Consider the following 23,772-nt stretch of genomic DNA (forward strand, 5'->3'; position numbering starts at 1 on the left):
TGATTGAGACAACTAACTCATATAAAAGAAATTACTCCCGTAAAGAATTCAGCATCGTACTTGTACATCAGGGTTCAATAAATGATAGTCATTGTTTCTGTTTGGGAAGACGTGAAAGCCTGTTATAGGTCCAAGAAATACTGTTGGTAGAAGATATGAGGATAGAATGTTCTCTGGAACAGCTGGGTTCCTTGCTCTGACTTTGCCAAGGCCTCTTTTGGAGAATAAAAGAGATTCTGTGTAATAACAAGAAACATCTGAAAACCAGCCATTCAACAAGCCATTCCAAGTTCATACCCCAGTACTTGCCCTTTTCCTCATCCTCTTTCTCTCTCCGCACACATGAGCATAGCAGCGAGGTGAGTCTTAGAATGAGGTGTGCCTCTGGGGCCTGAAGTCACATCTGGAAAAGACCCACTTCTGCAAATGCATCTCTGCCTTTTAGGAGGCAGAGGCAGAAACCCAAAGCTCCCAAGAATGGCTCTCAGAGGACTGAACCCTGAGGTCGGATGGGTTCCAGGCTTATCTCAGCAGATATCAGTTTGGGCGCCTTGCAAAGAGCTCTAGTAAAAATAATGGAACTCCTGGGGTGACTGGGTGGCTCAGTTGGTTGAGTGTCCAGCTCCTGATTTTGACTTAGGTCATGATCTCATGGTTCCTGAGATCGAGCCCTGTGTTGGGCTTTGCACCGACAGCTCAGAGCCTGCCTGGGATTCTCTCTCTTCCCCTCCTCCATCCCCCACGTTCATTCTCTCTCTCTCTCAAAATAAACATTAAAAAAAAGTAATGGAACTCCTAACTTTTGCACATCTTCTAAGGAACTAAGTCTGTCTTTATATGTGACCTGGTCCCTCCCTTCCAGGCCAGATAAAGACCAGACCCTTTTATGTGCTCATTTAAACCAAAATAGCCCCCCCCCCATGAAATTTATTACTACGTTTTCATGATTCTAAGACAACCATTTGTAAGACACATCACTGATCTGATAGCACCTCCCTGGAAGAAAAACACAAAAATAAATGTGCACATTGATTCAATTGTGCTCTGAGAATGCTGAAATGGAGAAAGATGTAGAACTTGGGATAGAAGAAAAATTAGACATCTTAACTTCATGGGCACTGCTTGGTACAGAAATGCTAGAACTGTCAGTGGATTAAGAAGTGCAGCAGTGGCTGTGTGGCAGCAGAGTGCCCAGCCCTCCTTTCTGTCTCTGCCCCACCGTCCTCATGAACCCTGCACCTAGCCTCCAGAGCTTCTGCTTAACCAGTGACGGCACACACATCCATAGTATCTATCCCTGTGACTCCAGCCTCCCTCTCTGCAGTTAGGCAAGTTGTTTTGTTTTTGTTTGTGTTTTCTCCAGCAGAAAACCAGACTGCCACCATAGGAGACTCTGGTGGGTGATTAAGACACAATATCAAGTAACAGGAACATGACTGCTTTGCAAACCTCATTGGCATTTTGCTGGAAGGGACTAGAAGGACAAAGGGGGATGATATTGATCATATGAAGTTCTCCATGGCAATCACATGCCTCTTATTTACCTCTTTGGTCTGAAACCAGATTTATTTTCTTGGTTAGGAAGGCCCTCTTTCCAGTTTGGTTGATTCCAAAGAATAAATGTCAAAACCATGGCTGCACGTGAGCGGAGAGTATTTGAGAGTGACCTTGGGGGCGACTAACCCACCCACTGCTGTGTCCTCTGGCAAAGGGGAGTGTTAGTCTACATCAGATGGAGAGTGGGAAGGGAGAAGAGTTGAGGAGGCCACAAAGCATACAGCCAGGGGACTGTGTAATAGACGACTCCTGGTGGGAGGGAACGTTGTTCCATGTGTCTTTCCTTCCTCTGCCATGTTGGGTCTACAGAGGTCCATTGGGCCTCTGTATTGTCATGCTGATCACGTGATTAAAACAGGGCCTATCAGATGTTCTCTAATAGAATTCAGAATCCAATCGAGCAGCAGCCTTTCAGTGTCTGTCTGTGTTTGGCTAAGAACCCCAGTTATGAAGTCAGACACCTGGGGACCCCTCCACCACTTCCTAACTCCCCTGAGGCAGTTATTTGCTGACTTCTCCCTTGAGAACTCATAAGGGAAATGACAGCACCCACACCTTCTAAGATGTTTAGCACATTGTTGTTGGCACGTAAAAAGTACTCAGTAAATACCAACATTATTGTTTCAGTTTTCTGTGGTTGCCATAACAAGTTATCCCAAACTTAGTGGCTTAACGTAACACAAATTTATCTTACCCTTCCATAGGTTAGAAATCCGGCACAGGTCTCAGCCTGTGGTTACTTGCTTCCATAGAGCCCCACCTAGATAATCCAGGAGAATGTCCCTACTTTGAGGTCAGATGATTGGAAAACTTCATTCAATTAGCAATCTTAATACTGCTTTGCCACAAAATGTAGCACATTCCCGGGTTATGGAGATTGAGATATGTACATCTCTGGGTCAGCAGTAATCTACCTGCCACAATAGGACAAGGTGAAAATGGTGACTGAAAGGAAGCAGTTCTACAGGAGGGCGAAGACAAGGCAGACATATAGAGTTCTGGGGCCTTTCCAGTTCCCAACATTCTCTCTCTCTCTCTCTCTCTGTCTCTCTTTTTTTCTTAAGCTGGCTCAAAAAAGCTTGAGTTGCTAATACTTAACCATTGGAATCTTGAGAAAATGGAAATGTTCCCAGTAACAGTGTTCTGCACAACAACTACTCAATCCTATCACAGTGACCACTGATACCAAAACACTACTCACCAGTGTATGTCAACTCTTCACTCTTCATGTGTAACATGCCATTGACACACTTGCCACGGTTAGGAAATCTCGGGATGTGGCCCCTGGTTGATGGGCATGTTTCCTTTTTTAGGTATAAAACACTCATCTAAAGATGACCCGGGCCTTTTAGGTCAGCCAGTGGCATCTAGGTACATAAAATTGCATCCCTCATTGATAATCTATTGCAGTATTTTCGGGGAGTCAAGTCCACAGTAGTATCTTTTCTTTGTCCAGAAATGCAATCCTCTGTTGAAAAGTGTGCTCCAGATTCCGCTTCCACCTCCTCTAAGCTGTCAATGTCTCTTCACTGTTATGTGAAAGATGGAGACTTTCAGATGCAGGATTTCTGGAGCGCTGGCCTTGCGCCGTGTGATTGCCCTTGGAATTGGGTTATGGACAGGCTTGAGGAAGCAGGCATTTGAATCCTAATTGTGCCTCTTATGAGCTTTGGGACCCCAAGCAAGCTACCGAGCCTCTCTTAGTCGCAATATCCTCCTTGTATAAAATGGGGACAATGTTTGCCACCTCAAAGGATTGTTCTGGGAATCAAATGAGAAGGCTGTGCCTGTCCTAGGGCTGAATGTACAGCAAATGCTCAAAAGTGGTAGCTTCCACTCCTTTTATTTGGTTGAACCAGGAGTCAAAAGCAGATCTCTGGTATTATCTTTTCTCACACCACCAGGAAGAGAACTAAAAAGAAGTTAAAAATGTACAATACATTGTTTTCCTTTGGTTGAACTTTTTTTTAAGAGAAGTATTTCTTTGTTCACAAATAAAGCTGGCTGGATTGGTTGCTTGTTGGTGATCCTTTGGTTCTTTTGAGTCAATGAGTGAAGGCGGAGAGTAGGAGGAAACCAGGAAACCAGAGATCCTAGCGCCATATTTATATCGAGTAATGTGAATAAATCTCAAATGCCTAACGCAAGGGAAGAAAGGTAAGAAACAGGATGGGACTTATAGCATAATACCATTTATGTAAACTCAAAACATGCATATACAGACACCATATTTTTTCAAGGGTGCAGGTATATTTTAAATGTGTATAAACTATGGAAAGTGACTTGAAGGATATATGCTAGGTGCACTAGTGTGGGTACCTGGTAGGGAAAAATAGTAAATAAATATGAAAAGAAAGGAGGCTCCTACCACTGGATGATAATTATAACCTGCCATGAAATGGGAGAGTATGCCATTTCCTCTCTCTATATGAATATTCTATATTCATATATGTGTGAATCCTTAGTAGGATAAATATGAATTTTTATAAAACCAAGATCTACATGATGGCCAAATACAGACCTATCAGCTAGGTCTCCCATCTCATTATTCCCTTCCGTGGTCTTCCCTGAACTCAGTGAGTTAGGAAAGCTCTGATTCTTCTCTGTGACTCCTACTCAGTGAATTTCTTGGGTGATCTCATTAAAAGCATAATAATTGTAGGGTTTTCCTGTGAATGGGAGAGTACATACTGGTGATGGAACTGTCCTGTGTCTCCACCAATGAGAAGGTTTAGGAAGCCATGGGCTCTGAGACTAACAGTGACCCAGGGGGGTGCCTGGGTGGCTCAGTTGGTTAAGTGTCTGACTTTGGCTCAGGTCATGATCTCGTGGTTCGTGAGTTGGGAGTCCCACATCGGAATCTGTGCTGACAGCTCAGAGCCTGGAGCCTGGTTCAGATTCTGTGCCTCCCTCTCTCTCTGCCCCTCTCCCACTTGCACTCTGTCCTTCTCTGTCAAAAATAAATAAACATTAAAAAAATTTTTTTGGAAGAAAAGGACATGGTCTCCAATGCCCTGGACTCATTTTATCAGGCAAGTACTGCTTTTGTACAATGATAACAATGATTTATTTCATCCAAATGATCCTTTCTGTCACTGTTAATCTGCTGTGCTTTTCTGGACATTCTCCTATGGATTAGTATTGATGCTTGGAGTTTCTTGGAGGGAACAAGCAATGTGGCAAAAGCCTCCTAAGATGTGTACCAATGCTCTTCTCCTATTGATCTAATTAAAGATCATGATGCCTAATATAATTAGTTCAGTCGGCCTTTCTGTCTGGTTAGTTCTTGCACTTTTAGACATGTAAGCACCAGAGCTAAATTGCTCTGGGCTAATGAATTGCAATTCTGAAGGAAATGGCTTTCAGGATACAAATATGTGTATCAACTAGGACATTAATTATAGGATTTCCTTTTTTCCCCCCAAGCAATTGATGCTTATTTTCCTCCTAGACTTTTTTCATCCAGAGGCCAGACACCTAGTGCCATTTTGTGGAACATGCTTTAAATTCTTGAGTTAATGAACTGTCTAGAGAAGGGGGTGTGTGACTTAATTCTTTAGTTCGGGTGGTATCCAGCATTTTATTTTATGGTACAAGAGATAAAAGGGATATATGGGCAAATGTAAAGGTCTTAAGAAAGCCAATGTATACAAGATCTGAATCACATGTCAAGGAAATGACTTTGTGGAAAGAATGAGATCAGTAAGGTTATCTGGAGGTTTGAAGAGTTGGTGACATCAAGACTAGGGAGTTGTCATCTGAAATCTTCCAGTTTCTCAATTAAGTATGAAGTAAGGTCATTAGATGGAAGAAGCATGGGTCAACGACAATAATAACAATAGTCATATTATAAATGGCCAACATTCAATCAGTTCATCCCACATTCCAGGTATGACTTTAATTGTTTTGCATTGTATTCGTTCTTAGTGTTCACAACGACTTTGTTGAGGCTAGACTGGATCTCGGAAAGCAGGCACGCAAGGTCAGTAGAAACACATTATGAGATGTAAAACCAGTATCCCAGTGTTATTTTCTGTCTGGTGTTTTTAGTGGCTCAGGTGTAGCACAGAGAATGCAGATGGCTTACTGCATATAGGGTTGGGTTTTGCCAAGCAAAGGTGCTGTGGAGAGAAAATGAGTCAAGGATATTGTGTAAGTGGGCATTTGGAAGCAAGCAGTTGCAAGTGATGGGCCATGAGATCAGGATAGAAACGGGAGAGGAAAGTAGTGGTGGGGGACAAATGAATGTGGTGGCGTAAATGGCCTGGAGTCATAGAGAAGTGGAGGAATTATTGTGTAAGAGGTTGTTGTCTTCAGGTTGGAAGAATAGGAGTTTGCAGTTATGAGGTCAGAAGTTGGCATTGGTGATGTCTGTACATGGGGCAGTGTTCGGTGAAAGGTTTTTTTTTTTAAGTTTATTTTGAGAGAGAGAGAGAGAGAGAGAGCGCACAAGTTGGGGAGGAACAGAGAGAGGGGGAGAGAGAGAATCCCACACAGGCTCCATACTGCCGGTGCATAGCCTAGTGCGGGGCTCGAACTCACAAACCGAGATCATGACTGAGCGAGCTGGATGCCCCAGTGATAGTGAGTTCTAAGGCATATCCCTGTGGTGGTAAAGAGGAGGTGAAAGAACAGACATGGTCAGATTTGTGTTTGGGAAGGTAAGCAGTATGCAAGGGGCAATCCTGGAGGTGGGGAGAGGGTTAGAATAGTCTCCTGGAGAGGGAGAGGTCATGACAGCTTGGCTAGCATGGTGGCAGTGGGGGTGCCAGTGAGGAAGTGGGTGGACTGTGGAGATATTTAGCAGATGGAAGGGTGGATGAACAGTGTGGGTTTGACTGAGTGGGGAGTCAGGGAAAGGGAGGAAGCAAAGTGATGCCCAGATTCTAAGTCCTGGTTTTGACAACTGGGTGCAAGTTGATTGGGTTCAATCATAAAAATGAATGAATGAATGAATGAATGAATGAATGAATGAATGGGAATGAGAAAAACAATGAATCCAGAGTAAATACTAGGGCTGGAGATACTTTAAAAAAGTTTCAGGTAAGCCAAGATTTTTCTTACATAGATACAGGACCCTTAGATGTGGCTTTCAATGCTGCATCTAGTGGAAGGAAAGGTTTCCATGTGCCTTAGTTACTAACGAACTCAAATAGGCTCAGTGGGAAGAGAGAGTGTGGAAAATGGGAAGGTGAATGCAGAGGGTGGGGAAGGCATTACAAGGGCTGAGGTCAGGCCCAGAAGAACTAGAAATAACTGAAGTAGTGCTTCCCGGTCCAGCTGGGTAGTCTGCTGAGCCTGAGGATGAATAACAAGCTGGTAAAATCTACAAACATCTTTCGTGTTTGCTGGAACTGCGGCCATCTTTGTTATCTGTGCCGTGTGTCCCCATGTTGGATCATTTGGAAGAAGAAAACCATCAGGATTTTCTCAGTTCCATCTCCTTACAGCAGCCTGAAGGGTCTCATTGTGTTGCAGATAAGAGAACCCCACTCACAGGACAGGAAGCAAAGCATAAGAATGCAATGGAATCACGGTGAATGCCTTTGATCCTAAAGAAAATATGAGGGAGCAGGCTTCAAGAAGGATGGGGGTGGGGACCAGGACAACTCTTGAATCTCCGGTACCTTCACTCTGCAGCTTGGCCTATCCTAGTACTAATTCATCCTCCCTGTGGGTATTTACTGAGCATCTATTATGGACCAGGCATTGTGCCAGATGCTGGGGATATAAAACTGAGCAAAAGGAAAGACGACCTCACCCTGATAGAGCCTGGAGTCAGATAGGAGATGTGGTCATTAGTCAAATGATCATACGCGCAGATGAATAGTCACAGCTGTGATTAGCATTAGGATGGAAAGACATACAGTGTGAGGAAAGCCCACAGGGGGCAAGTTTGACCCAACCAGAGAGGGGAGGGAAGATTTCCCTGAGAAAGTAATCATGGAAATGGCATTGGAAAGAGGAGGAGAAGGGTAGGGTGACGGGTATTCCAGGTGGAGGGAACAGCATGTGCAAGGGTCTCACAGCCAAAGGCAGCATTGGGAGTCCAAGGGGCAGTGAAGGCCAGCGGGGCTACAGCACTAAAAAGAAACGTGATATAGTGTGAGATGAGGCCCTACAGATCCACAGTACGTAACTAAACACGTTAGACTAAACACGTTCTTATTCCAAGAACAACAGGGAACCATATATATGTTTGAAGCAGGAGAGGGTGATTGCCTTTTGAAAGGATCAGTCTGTCTTAATTATGGTGAAGGATTTGAGGGAACTTAGCTTCCAAGTCCCAGCTCCTCAGAGAGTGGATCTGATTGGCTCACCTGGAATCAGGTGCCCAGCCCTGGTCCAATCATTATCAGGAGGTGGGGGTCATGTGTCAGGAACCTGGCTGCTGAGGGCCCACCTGAGGGAAGTCTTCCCCAAAGATGAACTGGACAGAATCCCCCAAATGACTACTGGATCAATTCACATGGCACAATCACTTTCCATGATAAGAAAACCCAAAGACTGTCACTGTCCCTTAAACGTTCCCAATGTCGTTCAGAGGAGGCAGTATCTGGGGAGTGAAGAGGGCAAAGGATTTTGGGGAAGACACTTGGCCAAATCATTTGTGTGTCTGTGGACAGATGGCTTAATCAACCCAACTCCCTCCTCTGTAAAACGGGAGATCATGACAACAGCTTCTGTGTCCCAGGCTGATACACCACAGTCTCACTGTAATGCCATTGTAACCCCACAGGGTAGAAATTATCATCCCCATTTTATAAATTAGAAATGAAAGTTGAACATATTTTAAACCGGGAATAACTTCAAAGTCTACCAACCCTTCATCATTTTCCTCCTCAAATCTCAAAACCCTCTACATTAAATGAGTCATTATTATCATTATGATTCTTAATAGAAATAATAGCAGTGTTCAATTAATAACACAATTACTGCTGATAGCTAAGACATATAGTACACTATTTGCCAGGCACTGTTCTAAACACTCTCCATGTATTTATTCATTTAACTCCTGCAAGAACCTACAAGGAAATATTATTTAGCGTCTCCACTTAACAGGCCACTGAGGCACTGACAAATTAAGTAATTTGCGGGGCGCCTGGGTGGCGCAGTCGGTTAAGCGTCCGACTTCAGCCAGGTCATGATCTCGAGGTCCGGGAGTTCGAGCCCCGCGTCGGGCTCTGGGCTGATGGCTCAGAGCCTGGAGCCTGTTTCCGATTCTGTGTCTCCCTCTCTCTCTGCCCCTCCCCCGTTCATGCTCTGTCTCTCTCTGTCCCAAAAATAAATAAACGTTGAAAAAAAAATTAAAAAAAAATTAAGTAATTTGAACAATTTACATAAGTAGCAGAGTCATAACTTGAACCATAGTAGACTGGCCTCAGCATCCAGGCTCTTTACATGTTTGCACTCTCTCTTTCTTTCTCTCTCTCATACATATATATGTATGTATGTTGATAGATACGTACACATCTATCTATATCTATATATCTATACCATTCTCACTGTGTGTCTCTCTCAACACCACATAACACACACACACACACACACACACACACAAACACCACAAAGGGGAAAAAACAAAACCCATGACTACCACTCACAAATTTTTATCTGAACCCATTTTCAAAAGGAAGCACAAAGGCCCATACACCTGCTGTCACAACTTGCTATTCCTACTACTGACTCCATTTTACTGATAAGGAAACTGAGGCTCAGAGGCATGTATTACTTATTAGAGATAACACAGATTGTAATCAGAAGAGTCAGCATTCCAGTCCAGGTCTGGTTGACCCCAAAGCCCTATTGATATTAGGACATGAAAACAGCTTCCCATCATCCTCTCTCAACCGGTTCCATCTCAGCCCTTCTTGAGTGAACTTTGGGACCCTTGTGAAAAAAATAAAATAGAAGTTCGATATGGTAAAAAGTGCCCATTAGGTATTAAGCCATGCCAGTTCCCACTCGGAGACACCCACATGCCAGGCTGTGTCCTTATTTCAAAAAAAACAAAAAACAAAAACCAGTCACAACATGGAACTGATATCCTATGTATTTTCTGCTGCTGTTATAATCTCTGGCATGGAAATGAGTTATTTAGATTGTTGGTAGCTGACAGTCTCCATAAATTGCAAGAGGAGCCTCAACAGGGTGACGGGTGATGCTATTTTGTACTGTGTCGTACTACAGCTCTCTCTCTGGTTCTAATCTCTCCCTGCAATTCCATGCACCAAGCGGCCATGAATTATACATGTACTTTCTGAAGTCTGATGAAAGTTTTCCCACCTATTAAATTGCCAGTCCCAAATCTAACACAAATAGAACCCAAACACGCTTAGGAAAATATTGCGCCATTTGTTCTTCTATGATCGTGCCTTTTGCTTCAAAGTGCCAAGAGCTTCTGCCTACTGTATATTCACCTGGGGGTTACAAACCAGTCAAATGAGTCTGCACCGTGTTCCGAAAGGTTAGGAATCCAGAAAACATAGCCTTCCTCATTCCATCCCATCATCCAGGAGGAAACCCCTCCACTGCCCTGGAAGCAACTAGCAGGAAAAAAAAATTGTAGGAAAGAAGTCAAAATCCCAAATAAAGGGGTGCCTGGGTGGCTCAGTTGGTTAAGTGGCCAACCCTTGGTCTCAGTTCAGGTCTTGTTCTCAGGGTCGCAAGTTCGAGCCCTGTGTTGTGCTGCACTCCGGGGATGGGGCCTACTTAAAAAAATTTTTTTTTGTTTTAATCTCAAAAATCCCAAGACAGAGAAAGCTGGGCCACTTCCCAAAATGTTCACTGGCTTACTCTTGCCTGTGGGTGAAGAAATGAACTTTTTAGGAAAGCGTTCTAGGTAATTTGTGATACACCTTCTTTCTATCTTGGCAACTTGCTCTGGCCCCAACACAGTCTCTTTCTAGCCATTTTGAACAATGACAGATCCTTGGTATGTTCATATTAAAAAATCCTGTTATGAATTATGAGTGACCCCGAGGTCCTTTCATTGATTAGGATTTTTTCTTCAGTTGCATGTAAAATAATCTTAACTCAAACTGACTTAAGCCAAAGGAAGAAATGATTAGGCTACACAGTTGATAAGTTCAGGGATACAGGAAATTGCAGGTGTGGCTAGATCCAGGTGTTCAAATGACATCACCAGGACCTAGAGCCTCACCATCTCTCAGCTCTGTTTCCCTCTGTGTTAGTGTCATTTTAGATATGCTCCCTCCCTTAGTTGGCCAAAAGTGCTTGGCTCACATCCAGGCCAGAACAAAGATCATGCTTATTTAAAAAAAATAATAATAGTAGTAGAAAAGCTTCAAGTACTTACTGAAGATGTGAGTCAAGAAAAAAATCAGAGTAGTACCCATGAAATAGTGCCATGAGAGTATCTCTGGAAAACTCAGATGACCGGTCAATACCGAGCCTTCCTTGGCATATGGTAGCCAAGGGCCGACTGCTTAGAGGTATTCCCTTGAATACCTCCCTTGAAGCAGGGCATGTGCTTTCCAGGTTATTACCATCCCTCCCTCAAACTCTGGAGTCTCCCAAATTTCTAGGGCCAGACATCAGTTGTCGTCTATCACCATGCTTCCATTGTTGTTTTGGTTTTAGAAGCGAATTCTTTCTTTATGGCCACATCTTGAAGAAAAGTGGGTCAAGTACTGGACACTGAGAAAGCCATGTGAATTTTCTTACACCTGTTTCACTAAAGTTACGTACGTTGCCTACCTGGTGTCTGAGGGTATGGTAGCTTGTGCTTCCGTGGGAGAGTAGTCTTACTTTGATGGAGTGGTGGATGGGAGAGATTCCTGGGCTTAGATGACCAGGATCCAGGGGTGGACAAAACAATGCAGACAGAATGAGAGCACTGACAAACATTCATCTGCAATTTGAACATTCCACCTCACCCCAACCTGAATGCCTGCCCAACATTTGGTCCACAGCTGAACTGACAGCCTTTGGTGATTGTCCCAGGGCACATACATGGGAAATGCATTTCTCATCTTTCAAGCTGGTCCTCCTCTTGGGATGGAAAGCAAGTAATCGCCAACTATTTTAAGAAATCAGTGCCATAGTTTGCTACATGCTTTCAACAAAGGAACTTCCTTTCTGGGATCAGAATGATCCACCGGGTGCTTTTTGCCTGGGACTGCCACAAACAAACAAAACCCCAAAACACCACCCATATATTTATGTTTTGGGTAAATCCTGGTATGCCTAAACAAGGACTCAGATTCATAATAAGAACCACAAAATGTGCATTTATTACATTATTGCTTATTTCCTTGGAGTCCTTCATGATTTAGGATCTTCATTGATTCTTTATTTGACACAGAGGCCATGTTGATAACTCCTTTTAACATAAGGAAGTATGAGTATTATTCCTCCACTTCTGAGTTGGAGAACGTTGATTCTGGAAAGTTGGGTAGCATTGCTGAATGCACCTAGGCAAGTGTGAGCAGGGGAAAGAGCCTTTCCACAACTCCTGGAAAGGGGAAAACCAAGAGAATTCTGATCTGATGAGAATCCACACTGGAACCCCTCCCTTTAGTATTTAACTATAATTAGTGAGAACCACCCATATGGCAACTTTTCTCGGGCCAGATGGGTGATTGTCGGGCAGCACATGATCTTTGCTTCACTTTGAAGGAGACATGAGTAATCCTGGGGATATTAATCCAACAAGGGCTATATTTATCTTCACTTGTTTGGTTATTAACACATCTCTATTTCTTCTCTAGGCATCAGGGAGTATAGGGCACAAGCACTAAGATAGTCCTCCCCAGAGCCCAAGGAAATAGGGGCCTCCATTCTGCAGTTCCTATTTGACTACACAGACCCATATTCTAACGGCCTCAGCCTCCCTCAAAGGAGCACGGGAACCCTGTAGGATATTCTTGTCTTGGGAACTCTGTAGGATATCCTTGCCTTAGAATTTGTCCAGGCACTATAACAGATGAGGAGACCAGGGCTCAGAGAGGGTGTGTGGCTGGTAAGTTAAAGTTGGAGTTGGAGGGAAAGTCACATGACTTCTATCTGTTTTTTTTCGGGGGTGACATCCTATTTTGCACCTGGGGGGGGGCAAACGATAAAAAATTATATGGTTTCCCTATTTTAAGGGACTACAGTCACCTTTAAAAGGAGCCAGAGGGTGAGTATTGCCAGCATATATATGGTGGAAGTTGAGCCAGAAAAACTATCATGATTCAAGGCTGTTCTGCAACCAACCTACTCCATCCATCCCCCTTTTAGTCCATTAGTCCATCAGTCTCCCTAATGAAAGCTTGCATTTCATCTCTCAACTCCAGACATGATTGTGTTGCACTGGTTCTCATTCACCAAGGACTGCACCCTCCAGGGACAGAGACACCACCAACCTGTTACTCTGGGTTGCCTCTGACCTTGGCACAGAGTTGCAATAAACACCTTCAGCCTCTCCTTTCAAGTGTTGTCTTTGGTATCTTTTACCTCCTTTTCCGGTCTTTTTCCAGTCTGCATATCGATTAGATACGACCTCGAAGATCCTTGATTATCAAGTAAAATTTTTGGCCAACATGACCTGGCAAAGTTTATAGTATCTTTATTATTTCTTCTCATTATTCTTGTTGTTATCATTGTGTATTTTATTAGCGGTCTGGAAAGCTTTCAAGATCAAAAAGTATGAACATCAGGGGCGCCTGGGTGGCTCAGTCGGTTGAGAGTCCGACTTCGGCTCAGGTCATGATCTCACAGTTTGTGAGTCCGGGCTCCACGTGGGGCTCTGTGCTGACAGCTCAGAGCCTGGACCCTGCTTTGGATTGTGTCTCCCTCTCTCTCTGACCCTCCCCTGCTCATGCTCTGTCTCTGTCTCAAAAATAAACAGAAACATTAAAAAAAATTTTTTTTAAAGTATGAACATCAGCTATGATATGAAAGAAAAAGACTTGAACGCAGGTGGCATACTTTGGATAAGTTACTTAATCTCTCTGGATCTGTGTCTTCATCTGTAAACTGAGAACATTACTTCCAGCCTGATATAGTTGTTGCAAGTGTTGAATGACAAAATGTCCATGGAAGTGTCTCGAGAGTCCCCGACACCTAATACTTGCTCAGTGAGTATTTATGTCCTGGCCCTGTGTAATTCCTTAGGCATCACCACTGAGCTGTCTAGCTGGGACCTCCAAAACTTAAGCACCCATCTCCTTCTTTTTCCTGAAGTCTTTGCCCTGAGTCCTTTCTTTCTCCAGACGTAATTTCTCTGATGTAATTACCTGTGAGCCTGATTCATCACCTGCTTATGTATTTTCCCATTTCTAATTTCAACAAGCCCTTCACACCCAAAGCCCTACCCTTCCTCCTACTATGACCATCACATTTTGTGGATGGGTAACTTGTTTCATCTTTGCCCCATGAAAGAGACATAAATCAGTTAGTGTCTTCTCTCTTTTTCGGGAGCTAGAGAGAACAAGTATCTTTCAAACCAAAGGCTGGCTGTAATTAGGGGATAGTGGCTGAGTTGTTAAGGTTCTAGATATATGGATAGGTTCCCTCCTTTGTGGGAAGGAGGTCCACTAGTGATTAGCAGTGTGTGCCTGGGCACAAAGTGGAGAGTGACAGCCCATATTCCATCTCTACTCTACACCGGTGATACTGATTCGTTCCCCAAGTCTTCCCAGAATTGTTGCCCCATTATGCTGCTGGTCAGGATGCAGGTGAGGTCATGAAGAAGTACAAGATCTGTAAGCTTCCACTGCCACTCGATAACCCACTCAAATGTCTTCCCTTCTGGTTCATCAGAAGCTCCATCTTCAAAGGCAAAACTGCATGTTTTATCATTCCCTCTTTATTGCATAGGGAAAACAGACCCACAGAACCATACTTCCTGGGTCGTTGAGGTAATTAGGCCATTAGGTTCTCTCTCCATCTTCTTCAAATGTTTTTAATGAGCTATGCAATTAGGAAAAAAAAACAACTCTGGGGAAACAAGGTATGACTGTGTCAGTCTTTAGGACACAGCAGCAACTGCATTATCAGTAATTACCCTTTAAGGAGTGCACACCACTGTATACCTACCTCTGTGGTAGACACAATGCTTATGGCTTCTCATTTAACTTGATGACAGTTCTATAAGGCCAGTAGTGTTAGATTTCATTTTGCAGGTGGGAAACTGGTCCACATTCACAGTGCAGGTGAATAGCCAGCTGGGTTTTACCTTGGATGCTGCCTGGGTCCAAAATCTAAGGTCTTTCAAAAGATCATGTTTCCGGGTGAGGGTCTATATGTCCTTATCTGTAGGTCAGCCCTCCTGATCTAAAGATGCCCTTTCCTTATTTGCTTTTTAATTAGCATTTGAGGTGGAGACTTCTGTGAGTGTGTGCGCACGTGTGTGTGTGTGTGTGTGTATGTGTGTGTGTATTTCTGCAAGTGTCTTGGCTTTCTGCAATAGATTAGATTAGAAGATTTGGGCTCAAAAGGCCAGACTATGAAGCGTGCATCAGCGAGGTCATGGGGAAAGTCTGAGTTGGCTCTTACCCCCAAGCCATAGATCCCTAGATAAGCCCATCTCCAAACCCCTAGTGTATTGGTTTCCTAGTGCTTCCATAACAGAGTAGCCCAAAATGGGTGGCTTAAAACAACACGGATTTATATCTCACAGTTCTGGACCCCAGAAGGTCTGAACTTAAGGTGCCACCAGGGCCCTTGTCCCTTGAAGACACAGGGAAGGAAGTGTTTCATGACCCTCTCCTCTAGTCCCGTGGCTTTCTTCTCCCATGGTGTCTTCACATCATCTGCCTTCTGTGTATGACTGTTTCTGTGTCCAAATTTCCAGTCATCAGTCATAATGGATTAGGGCCCACCTTAATGACTGACTGCATCTTAATTACTTCTGCAAAGTCCCTGTCTCTAAGGTCATATTCTGAGGTCCTGGGGTTAGGACTTTAATATTTGTTTGTTTATTGGTGGGGTGAGACACAACTCACCCATGACTCCTGGCTTTTCTCTGTGGGAATCAGAATCTAGGAATTAGCTTTGCATATGCAAAGGACCAAAAGATGAGTTAGGAAGCATGAAAAGTTACCAGAACCAAAGGTGGGATTCACATAGCCTCTTAGAAGACTTAAGTGCACTATCCTGTTTTAGGAGGGGAAGGTGGGCAACATTTTCTGAGCACCTACTCAGTGTCTGACTCCCTGTAAAGACTTTACTATCATTACCCTATTTAGCTCAGTTAGTAATGGGCAAAGGAGTTTGTAGATCAGTTCACTGATCCTTCACAACAAACCTAGGGGGCAGGGACTCCTATTGTCTTCATTTTACAGAGGAAAAGAGTGACATCCAGGGAAGGGAAAGTGCCTCAGCCAGCAGGACTAGAATTCCAAATTAGGAGCAGTGAGATTTTTCATCCCACAGTTGGCCATATGTATCCATGAGGATTGGCTGGTGACCAACACTGGCTCAGACCTCAGACAATTGGGCCAATGACCACCAAGAAACAGATTCTTCCCCTTAGGGGTGGTGGAAACATGAAAGACCCAGGAAAGAGGAGACCAAACACCAAGCTCATGGGCTGGTGATGAATGTCTATTCCCAATGAGGAGAAAACAAGAATTGGGTCTTGATTCTTGACATTGAACTTTGACATTAAACTTTGAAACTTGTCCTCAAAGTCTAAAGATTGTCAAACCTCAGTTTCCTTATCTGAAAACTGGGGACATGAACATGGCTGGGAAAATCAAATGGAATAAGATATGAAGGAAAACATGATGAAAATGTTGATCTTCTTAGTTCCCGTGGTTGTATTTAGAGCAGAGACAGCTTAGAGCTAGATGAGGTGGATATTTCCTAAGAGACAGGGACTTTGTTATCCTTTTTAACAAGGTTGCAGAGTTTTAACAAGGAAGCATATAAAGCATGAATTATGTCAGCAAGTAGAGGCAATGGAGAATGCCTCTACCCCACATTTTTTTGCTGCAAAGCAGTGGATGGTTACCTTAAGGCAAAGTAGTTTAAGTATCAGATATTCACAGAATGATTTCCTTCTGTTCCTATTTTAGGACATCCCCGCTGATCTCCCCCATCCATCTCTCCCAAATCTTTTACGTTTTTTTAATGTTGATTTATTTATTTATTTATTTATTTTTTTTGAGACAAAGACAGAGTGCAAGCAGGGAAGGGGAAGAGAGAGACAGGGAGACACAGAAGCTCAGGCAGGCTCCAGGCTCTGAGCTGTCAGCACAGAGTCCAATGCAGGGCTGTAACTCACAAACCATGAGATGATGACCTGAGCCAAAGTCAGATGCTTAACTGACTGAGCCACCCAGGAGCCCCTCTACCAAAGCTTTTAAGGGGTAAATAGAAACCTGAGGTATTTTCTCCTCAAAGTTAAACAACTCATCCCTTCAAATGCATAATGTTGCTCTTGGCTCCAGAAAGTCTGAGATTGTTGGAAGATGTCCAGAAGTTCCATTCACCCTGAATGCCATGAAATATGCATGACATAAAATAGGCAGTCTTGAAAACCTACCTCCCTCCTAGATTTCAAGAGGGTGGCATTTGTGATGTACATGCATCTCGGTCAAATGTGCATCTGGGGACGTGTGGGAGATATATCAATGACTCCATCAGGGTGATAACATTTCACACGTTACCCAAACCAGCATCTTCCTTCCCAGGTTACTGGAGAATCAAATGAAACTTTGACCGAAGCTGGAAGGGTTGTGGAACTAAGATGGTCCTGCCTATCCCTGACTGTGGCTTTATTTCCATTCTCCTAAAAGAGAGAGGAAAGGCTGTTTGGTATTTGGATGGATGTTCCAATTGCATGTGTGCTGATGACCCCAATCTTCAGGGTCTAAGAGCTGGACCAGAGAATATCATCCCTCTCTCCCTTCCCCAGTGAAAGGTGGTTTTTCCAGGCCTCTGGCTTATGAAGATAGCCACCATAAGGGACCTTTTATGGAGAGGAGAAGCAGGATGAAGGGATGGATATTTTCAAAAGAAGAGTCCATTTGCAGAGGGCAGAACAACTCCTCTGACAGTTCTAGACATGTTGGGCATCCCCAGAATTTGGTGTTCCAGGCACCAGACCACTCAGTATCTGTGCCCCAGTGGAGAGGAGAGGCATGAGTAATACCAAGACAGAACACATGAGTGCTCAAAGACAAATTCCCAATTATTTTATTGTATCACTAATGATCTTCCCAGCTGGGGTTTCTGGGAGCCCTCCTGGAGTCACACCCTGTTGGATATTTCCATTCTCCATTTCCTCTTCTTTCTCAGTGGGGAAACTCCACCTTACCCTCTCTGGGGCTTCTGAGGACATCTGGGCAGTACAGCCTCTTCGCTGCTCTGATGGAGGGTTCTTTGTCCTTGTCTGGTGGAAGGATGTCATTTTTAATCAAATTTGAATCTTCTTTCAGAACACAGGTGGATTTTTGAGGGAATATGGGGACTTGCTGAGCCAATTAGAGTAGCTGAGTCATTCCTTGGTTATATCTCCCTCATCTCCAGTGTTTTCTTGAACCAGTGTTCTCTCACGTGCCCTTTCCATATTTCTCCACAACGAAATGGAGGTTACTCAGCCATCAGGTTGACACTAAGTCCATCCAGTCCTTCACAGGCATGGGAAGGATCTTTCATAACTTCCACAAGCTTAAGACATATGATGACCAAGTTGTTCCAGTTAGTCTGGGCCTTCCCTGGGTCTAGCCAGTGCTAGAGGCCACATCCAGGGACCCTTCTTAGTCCCAGGAAAACCAGGCCAAGCGGGTCATCTTAGAGATATGTCCCAGCCTCTTCCAATAGACCTGTCTTCTCCCATATAATGACAGATTCCAATTATTTTGTTTCTTTCCTAGTGTCACCTCTTTTGTTTGAGATCCACTTTCAGTCACTTCTCCTGACTTATGGTCCCTTATTATCTCCCCTAAATACTATCGTCTAATTTCTACCCCACCCAGGTTAACAAGAAGGACAACTGGCCCATGATAATAGGAAGCATTTTCTGAAGGGTATCAGGAAGGGGAAACAGAACGTGAATCCACCCTAATGTGTGCCAAGAACTGTACCAGCTATTAACATGTGCCATGTTATCATCACAACATGGCATAAGTCGTAGCACTGTCTCCATTTTCCAGAGAGCAAACTAGGGATTAGAGAGATTAAGTGACTCACTGGAAGTCACTCTGCAAATAATGGGGCTGGAATGAGATTCCAGGTCTTGTCTAGGGAAGAGTAGAGGTCGTCCTGGAAAGGAAGTTTGAGGTTACAGTTATAAAATTTCCCAAAATGTTGAAGCCAAAATCTAGTGTGGTGGAGGAGAGTAGATAAAGCAGCAATGTGGGAAAACTGAAATATATGCATTCCTCTTTTTGTTTTTAATTTTAACACTATGGAATTCAAGTCACTTTGTAAGCTTTGAAACATAAAAATGTATAATGTATAATATGGTTTGCTCATAAAATTACCATGTTTGGGGTATTTAAAGACACGAGGACATAGGAAGAAGGAGAAAACTTTGGGGAAAATGGCTTTCCTCTTTTATTTGAGAAAAGTGATAACATTTTGGAAAAATATTTTAAAAGTTTCCTAATTTTTTTAATGAGATTTTTCACAATCATATTTGCAGCCATTCACTTTTTTAAACTTTAGGAACCCTCACACTGACCCTCTTCGGGTTCTATCTCCTGCCCAGGGACCAATGCTTAATATCACCATCCCCTCCCCCTCTGCATCCTCTCCTTCTCTCTAGTGGTGGGTACTTCATGGCTTTTCATGGTCCTTTCTCCAGTCCCAGCTTTTCATCCAGCTCCCTACTCAAGAGCTCTTACTCCGTCTGCCTCTTCATAATTAACTACTCCTTATGAGTAGTGTCCATGGTAGTTACTGGTGGCTACTGGTCACCTCACTTAGCTGATCCCTGGGAATAGGCTACGTGCTAAGTTGAGAGGAGTACTTTAAGACTTCTAGAGGAGTGAAGTCAGGGAGCTGTCCTCTTAACACACCTGTTCAACTGATGACTACAGCCTTACCATAGGGTTCCAGGTTCAGTGAGTGGAGTGTGGGCTCAAGTGTCAGTCCCAGTTGGTCCCAGATGAGCCAGAGTTTTCAAAAGAATTTGGTCCAAAGACTAGAAATAACCTTAATGCTCATAATAGAGACTGCTTAAATTATGATGTAAGCCATAAGATGGAATTCAATACAGCTATGAAAGGATAAAGATAGAGCTATACCTACCAACTCTGGTACTATCTTTAAGCAAATCTAAGTGAGAAATATAGAATAATGAGAAATATAGAAATAATAAGAAGATATCCTGCATTTATATTAAAAAGATAGCAAAAATGGGATGATAGGTGCATATTTCCTTGTACGTCCATAAAATATCTTTATGATCTTTGTAATGCCCAGGAAACCCTTGAGAAAGAGGTGAACTAGGGGATTAAAGATTAAGAGCAAGAGAGACTTAATTTTGACTAGACACCCTTTTATAGCACTTATTTTTTTTTTATCATTTGCATGTATTGCCTTCTGGTAGGTGGTCAAGCAGATAGCTAGATAATACAAATAAATGAAAATATAAAGGTAGTTTGACATACTGTACCCATTTATAAGTATGCTGGAAATTAATTACATGAAACTATTGCTGATTGGTCACGTCCTCAGCACAAAAGTTAGCCTGCATGTAGTCTAGTGGATCTGGAAACATTTGTTTGCCATTGAGGAAGGAAGGTAAATGCGTGTCCATCTGGATGTGCCTCTGGATAGTCTCCTCAGCTACCTAGTCATTGCCATAATAAACATTAACTGAAAACTTAATACATGCCCACACTGAGGTGGATGCTTGTACTGCTCTGATGGATAAGACCCAGTTGACCCATCTGGATGTCACAGTGGATGAGAGTGGGATCCACCTCTGTACATCACTACAGTACAACGTAGTAAATGTTCAAAGATACTGGGGGATGATCCATTAATGGGATTATCGGGGGTCTGGAGAAGAAACTGAATAATTTCAGAGCTAAAATGACCTTTAAGAATCGTCCAGTTCAATCCCTTGATGAAGGAGTCGAGGAAACAGTTCTGAGTAGAGCCACACAAAGATAAAGTGGCAGGAATGATGTATAAACCATATATCAATTTTAAATATTGCTGCTTAACAAATTCCAATGTCTCAACAGCATGCAGCAATAAGCATGTATTTAGCTCAAGTTCTGTAGGTTGGCTGGGGGCAGGGATTAGCTGGAGTGGCTCTGCCCTGCTCCATGTGGCCTCCATCTAGTGGGCTGTCCTGGGCATATTCTTCTCCTGGAATGGCAGAGATGCAAGCAAAAGGAAGCATGCAATCTTCAAGAGGCGTAATCTCAGAATTGGCACAGCGTCACCTCTGCCTCATTCTATTAGCTACAGAAAGTCACTTGGCTGAACCTGAATTAGAGGAGTGGGAATTTATTGTTTACTTCTTTAGCAAAGAAAATAAAAGACCCCAGGCAAAAGGCAGGGATAGGAGGGGTTGGAGGGGTTGAAGAATTAGGGTCAACGATACCATCTACCACATGGATTTTTATGCATGTTTGTGGGTCACAAGCCCAGGGCAGTAGGCTGCCTCTTTGGGTGGGGTGGGGGTGGGGGAGGTTGCTAATGTGGAGAAGTTCCAACACCCTGATGGGTGGTGGAGGACGGAGGGGTATGTAGATTATTCATGTGTAATGACACTGGTGTTGTCAAGGGGGAAAACAGACCCTTACTAGAAAGCTGGCATCTAGGAGTTGATCTTTTCTTCTCTTTCAAAGCTGTTCCAGCCAACCAAGAATTCTGCACAGGTGTACAAGGGCTAGAGGGGGTGGGGGGTAGGGGCACCTGCTCCAGGCCCCGTTTGGAATTGAGAGAAGGGGGACAGGGGCCGAAGTGTATTTAGGGGAGCAGAAGAGATCACTGTTTTCAAAAGTGGAAACTTTTCAGTCATTTGTTCAAAGCTAATGTATGAACAAGATGTTGGTATGGGTATGAGGAGATGTTTTCGGATGACACAAGTGTCAAACTACAACCTTGAGGCCCAAAGAAAGTCAAGAGCTAGGGCCTTTTTACATGATCACTGATACACCAACTGAAAAGGAGAGGCTCAGGCTCTGCCCCCAGCAGGTCCCACCCCTGGGCTCCCTTCCTCCCTGGTTAGGATGTGGGTGTATCTCGAGTGGAGTGGGCAGAGAGAAGGGCTGGCAGGACTCCGTCCTGATGTACCAAGAAGAATAAGTGTTACTTTCATGGAGTGATAATACCTGGTGTCTCCTGGAGGCAAGACTTCAAAAAATTGGTAAACACCATGGCAAGAACTGAAATAACTGTTATCACACTGTTTAACACCTAAATTGTATATACTCTTGCTGGGGAAGAAGCAAATTTGGCTGGTGGGCGTTGAGGAGGTTGTCTTCAGGATAACCAGGTGGCAAGACATTCTGAGATGATTCACTGAGTTACTGATAATAAGGCACAGAGAGGAGAGAGATGAAAATAATAACAATAGCTACCCATTTACGGAACATGTGTTAGGTGCTGTGTAGTCCTACCAGATCATTTTCCTCACTACCCCAATACAGTAGGGACCATCCTGTGATCTGATATCAACCAGACTCTTTCTTGGGACTTTGCCTCTTAAGTGAAGTAATGGAAGGAACTTGGAACCACTGTGGTTTCTTTATGGCACCTAAGTAAGACCACTGTGACAATTAATTTTATGTGTTGATTTGACTGGACCACTGGCTGCTGAGATACTTGGTCAAACATCATTCTGGATGTGTCTGTGAGGGTGTTTCTAGATGACATTAATATTTGAGTGGATAGACCATGTAAGCCTCTTCCTAAGGTGGGTGGGCCTCAGTGAATCAACTAGAGGCCTGCATAGAAGAAAAAAGGGAAAGGTAGGGTAAGGGAGAATTTGCTCTCTGTTCCTGGTTGCTTTCAAGAAGGACATTAGTCTTCTGCATGGGGCTGGAATGTGCACCATCAATCCCCTTGGTTCTCAGGCCCTCACACTCAGAATGGAATTCTACCACCAGCTTTCCTGGGTCTCCAACTTGCAGATGGAAGAATGTGGGACTAACCAGCCTCCATAACTGTGTGAGACAATTCCTTATAATGTAGTTGACCCTTGTCCTTGACCCTTGACCCTACATAGTCAGAAATCCATGTATAGGGGCATCTAGGTGGCTCAATTGGTTAAGTATCTGACTTTGGCTCAGGGCGTGGGTTCAAGCCCTGCATCAGTCTCTTTGCTGTCAGCATAGAGCCTGCTTCAGATCCTCTGAAGCCCTCTCTATCTGCCCTTCCCCATGCTCTCTCTCTGTCAGAAATAAACATTAAAAAACCCCACATATAACTTTTGACTACTCCCCCCCTCCACAAAATTAACTACAGGCCTGTTAACATTATCACTAACATTAACAGTTGGCTAACACATATTTTTATGTTCTATATGTTATATACTGTTTTTTTTTTAACTTTTTTTTTTCAACGTTTATTTATTTTTGGGACAGAGAGAGACAGAGCATGAACGGGGGAGGGGCAGAGAGAGAGGGAGACACAGAATCAGAAACAGGCTCCAGGCTCTGAGCCATCAGTCCAGAGCCTGACGCGGGGCTCGAACTCACGGACTGCGAGATCGTGACCTGGCTGAAGTCGGACGCTTAACCGACTGCGCCACCCAGGCGCCCCTGTTATATACTGTTTTACAATAAGGTAAGCTAGAGAAAAGGAAAAATTACTAAGAAAATCATAAAGAGAAAATACACTTACAGTACGTGATGTATTTATATTAAAAAAAATGTATGTGAAGTGGACCCCTGCACAGTTCAAACATATGTTGCTCAATCATAAATCTTAGATAGATAGATAGATAGATAGATAATAGATGATGGTAGGTAGGTAGGTAGATAGATAGATGGCAGATAGATAATAGATGATGAGAGAGAGAGAGATGGTAGATAGATAATAGATAATGGTAGGTAGGTATGTAGGTAGATAGATAGATGACAGGTAATAGACGATGGTAGGTAGGTAGGTAGGTAGATAGATAGATAGATGACGGATAGATAACAGATGATGGTAGGTAGGCAGGTAGATAGATAGGTATAGATACATGGATCGATCCGATAGGTTCTCTGGAGAACCCTGATTAATGCAACCATCAAGTGATTTGTGCTACCAACACCTTTTGTATTTTCTCAGGCACTTTGTGCTGTCTATTTC

Source organism: Prionailurus bengalensis, chromosome E3, assembly GCF_016509475.1.
Source record: "Prionailurus bengalensis isolate Pbe53 chromosome E3, Fcat_Pben_1.1_paternal_pri, whole genome shotgun sequence".
Taxonomy (NCBI): domain Eukaryota; kingdom Metazoa; phylum Chordata; class Mammalia; order Carnivora; family Felidae; genus Prionailurus; species Prionailurus bengalensis.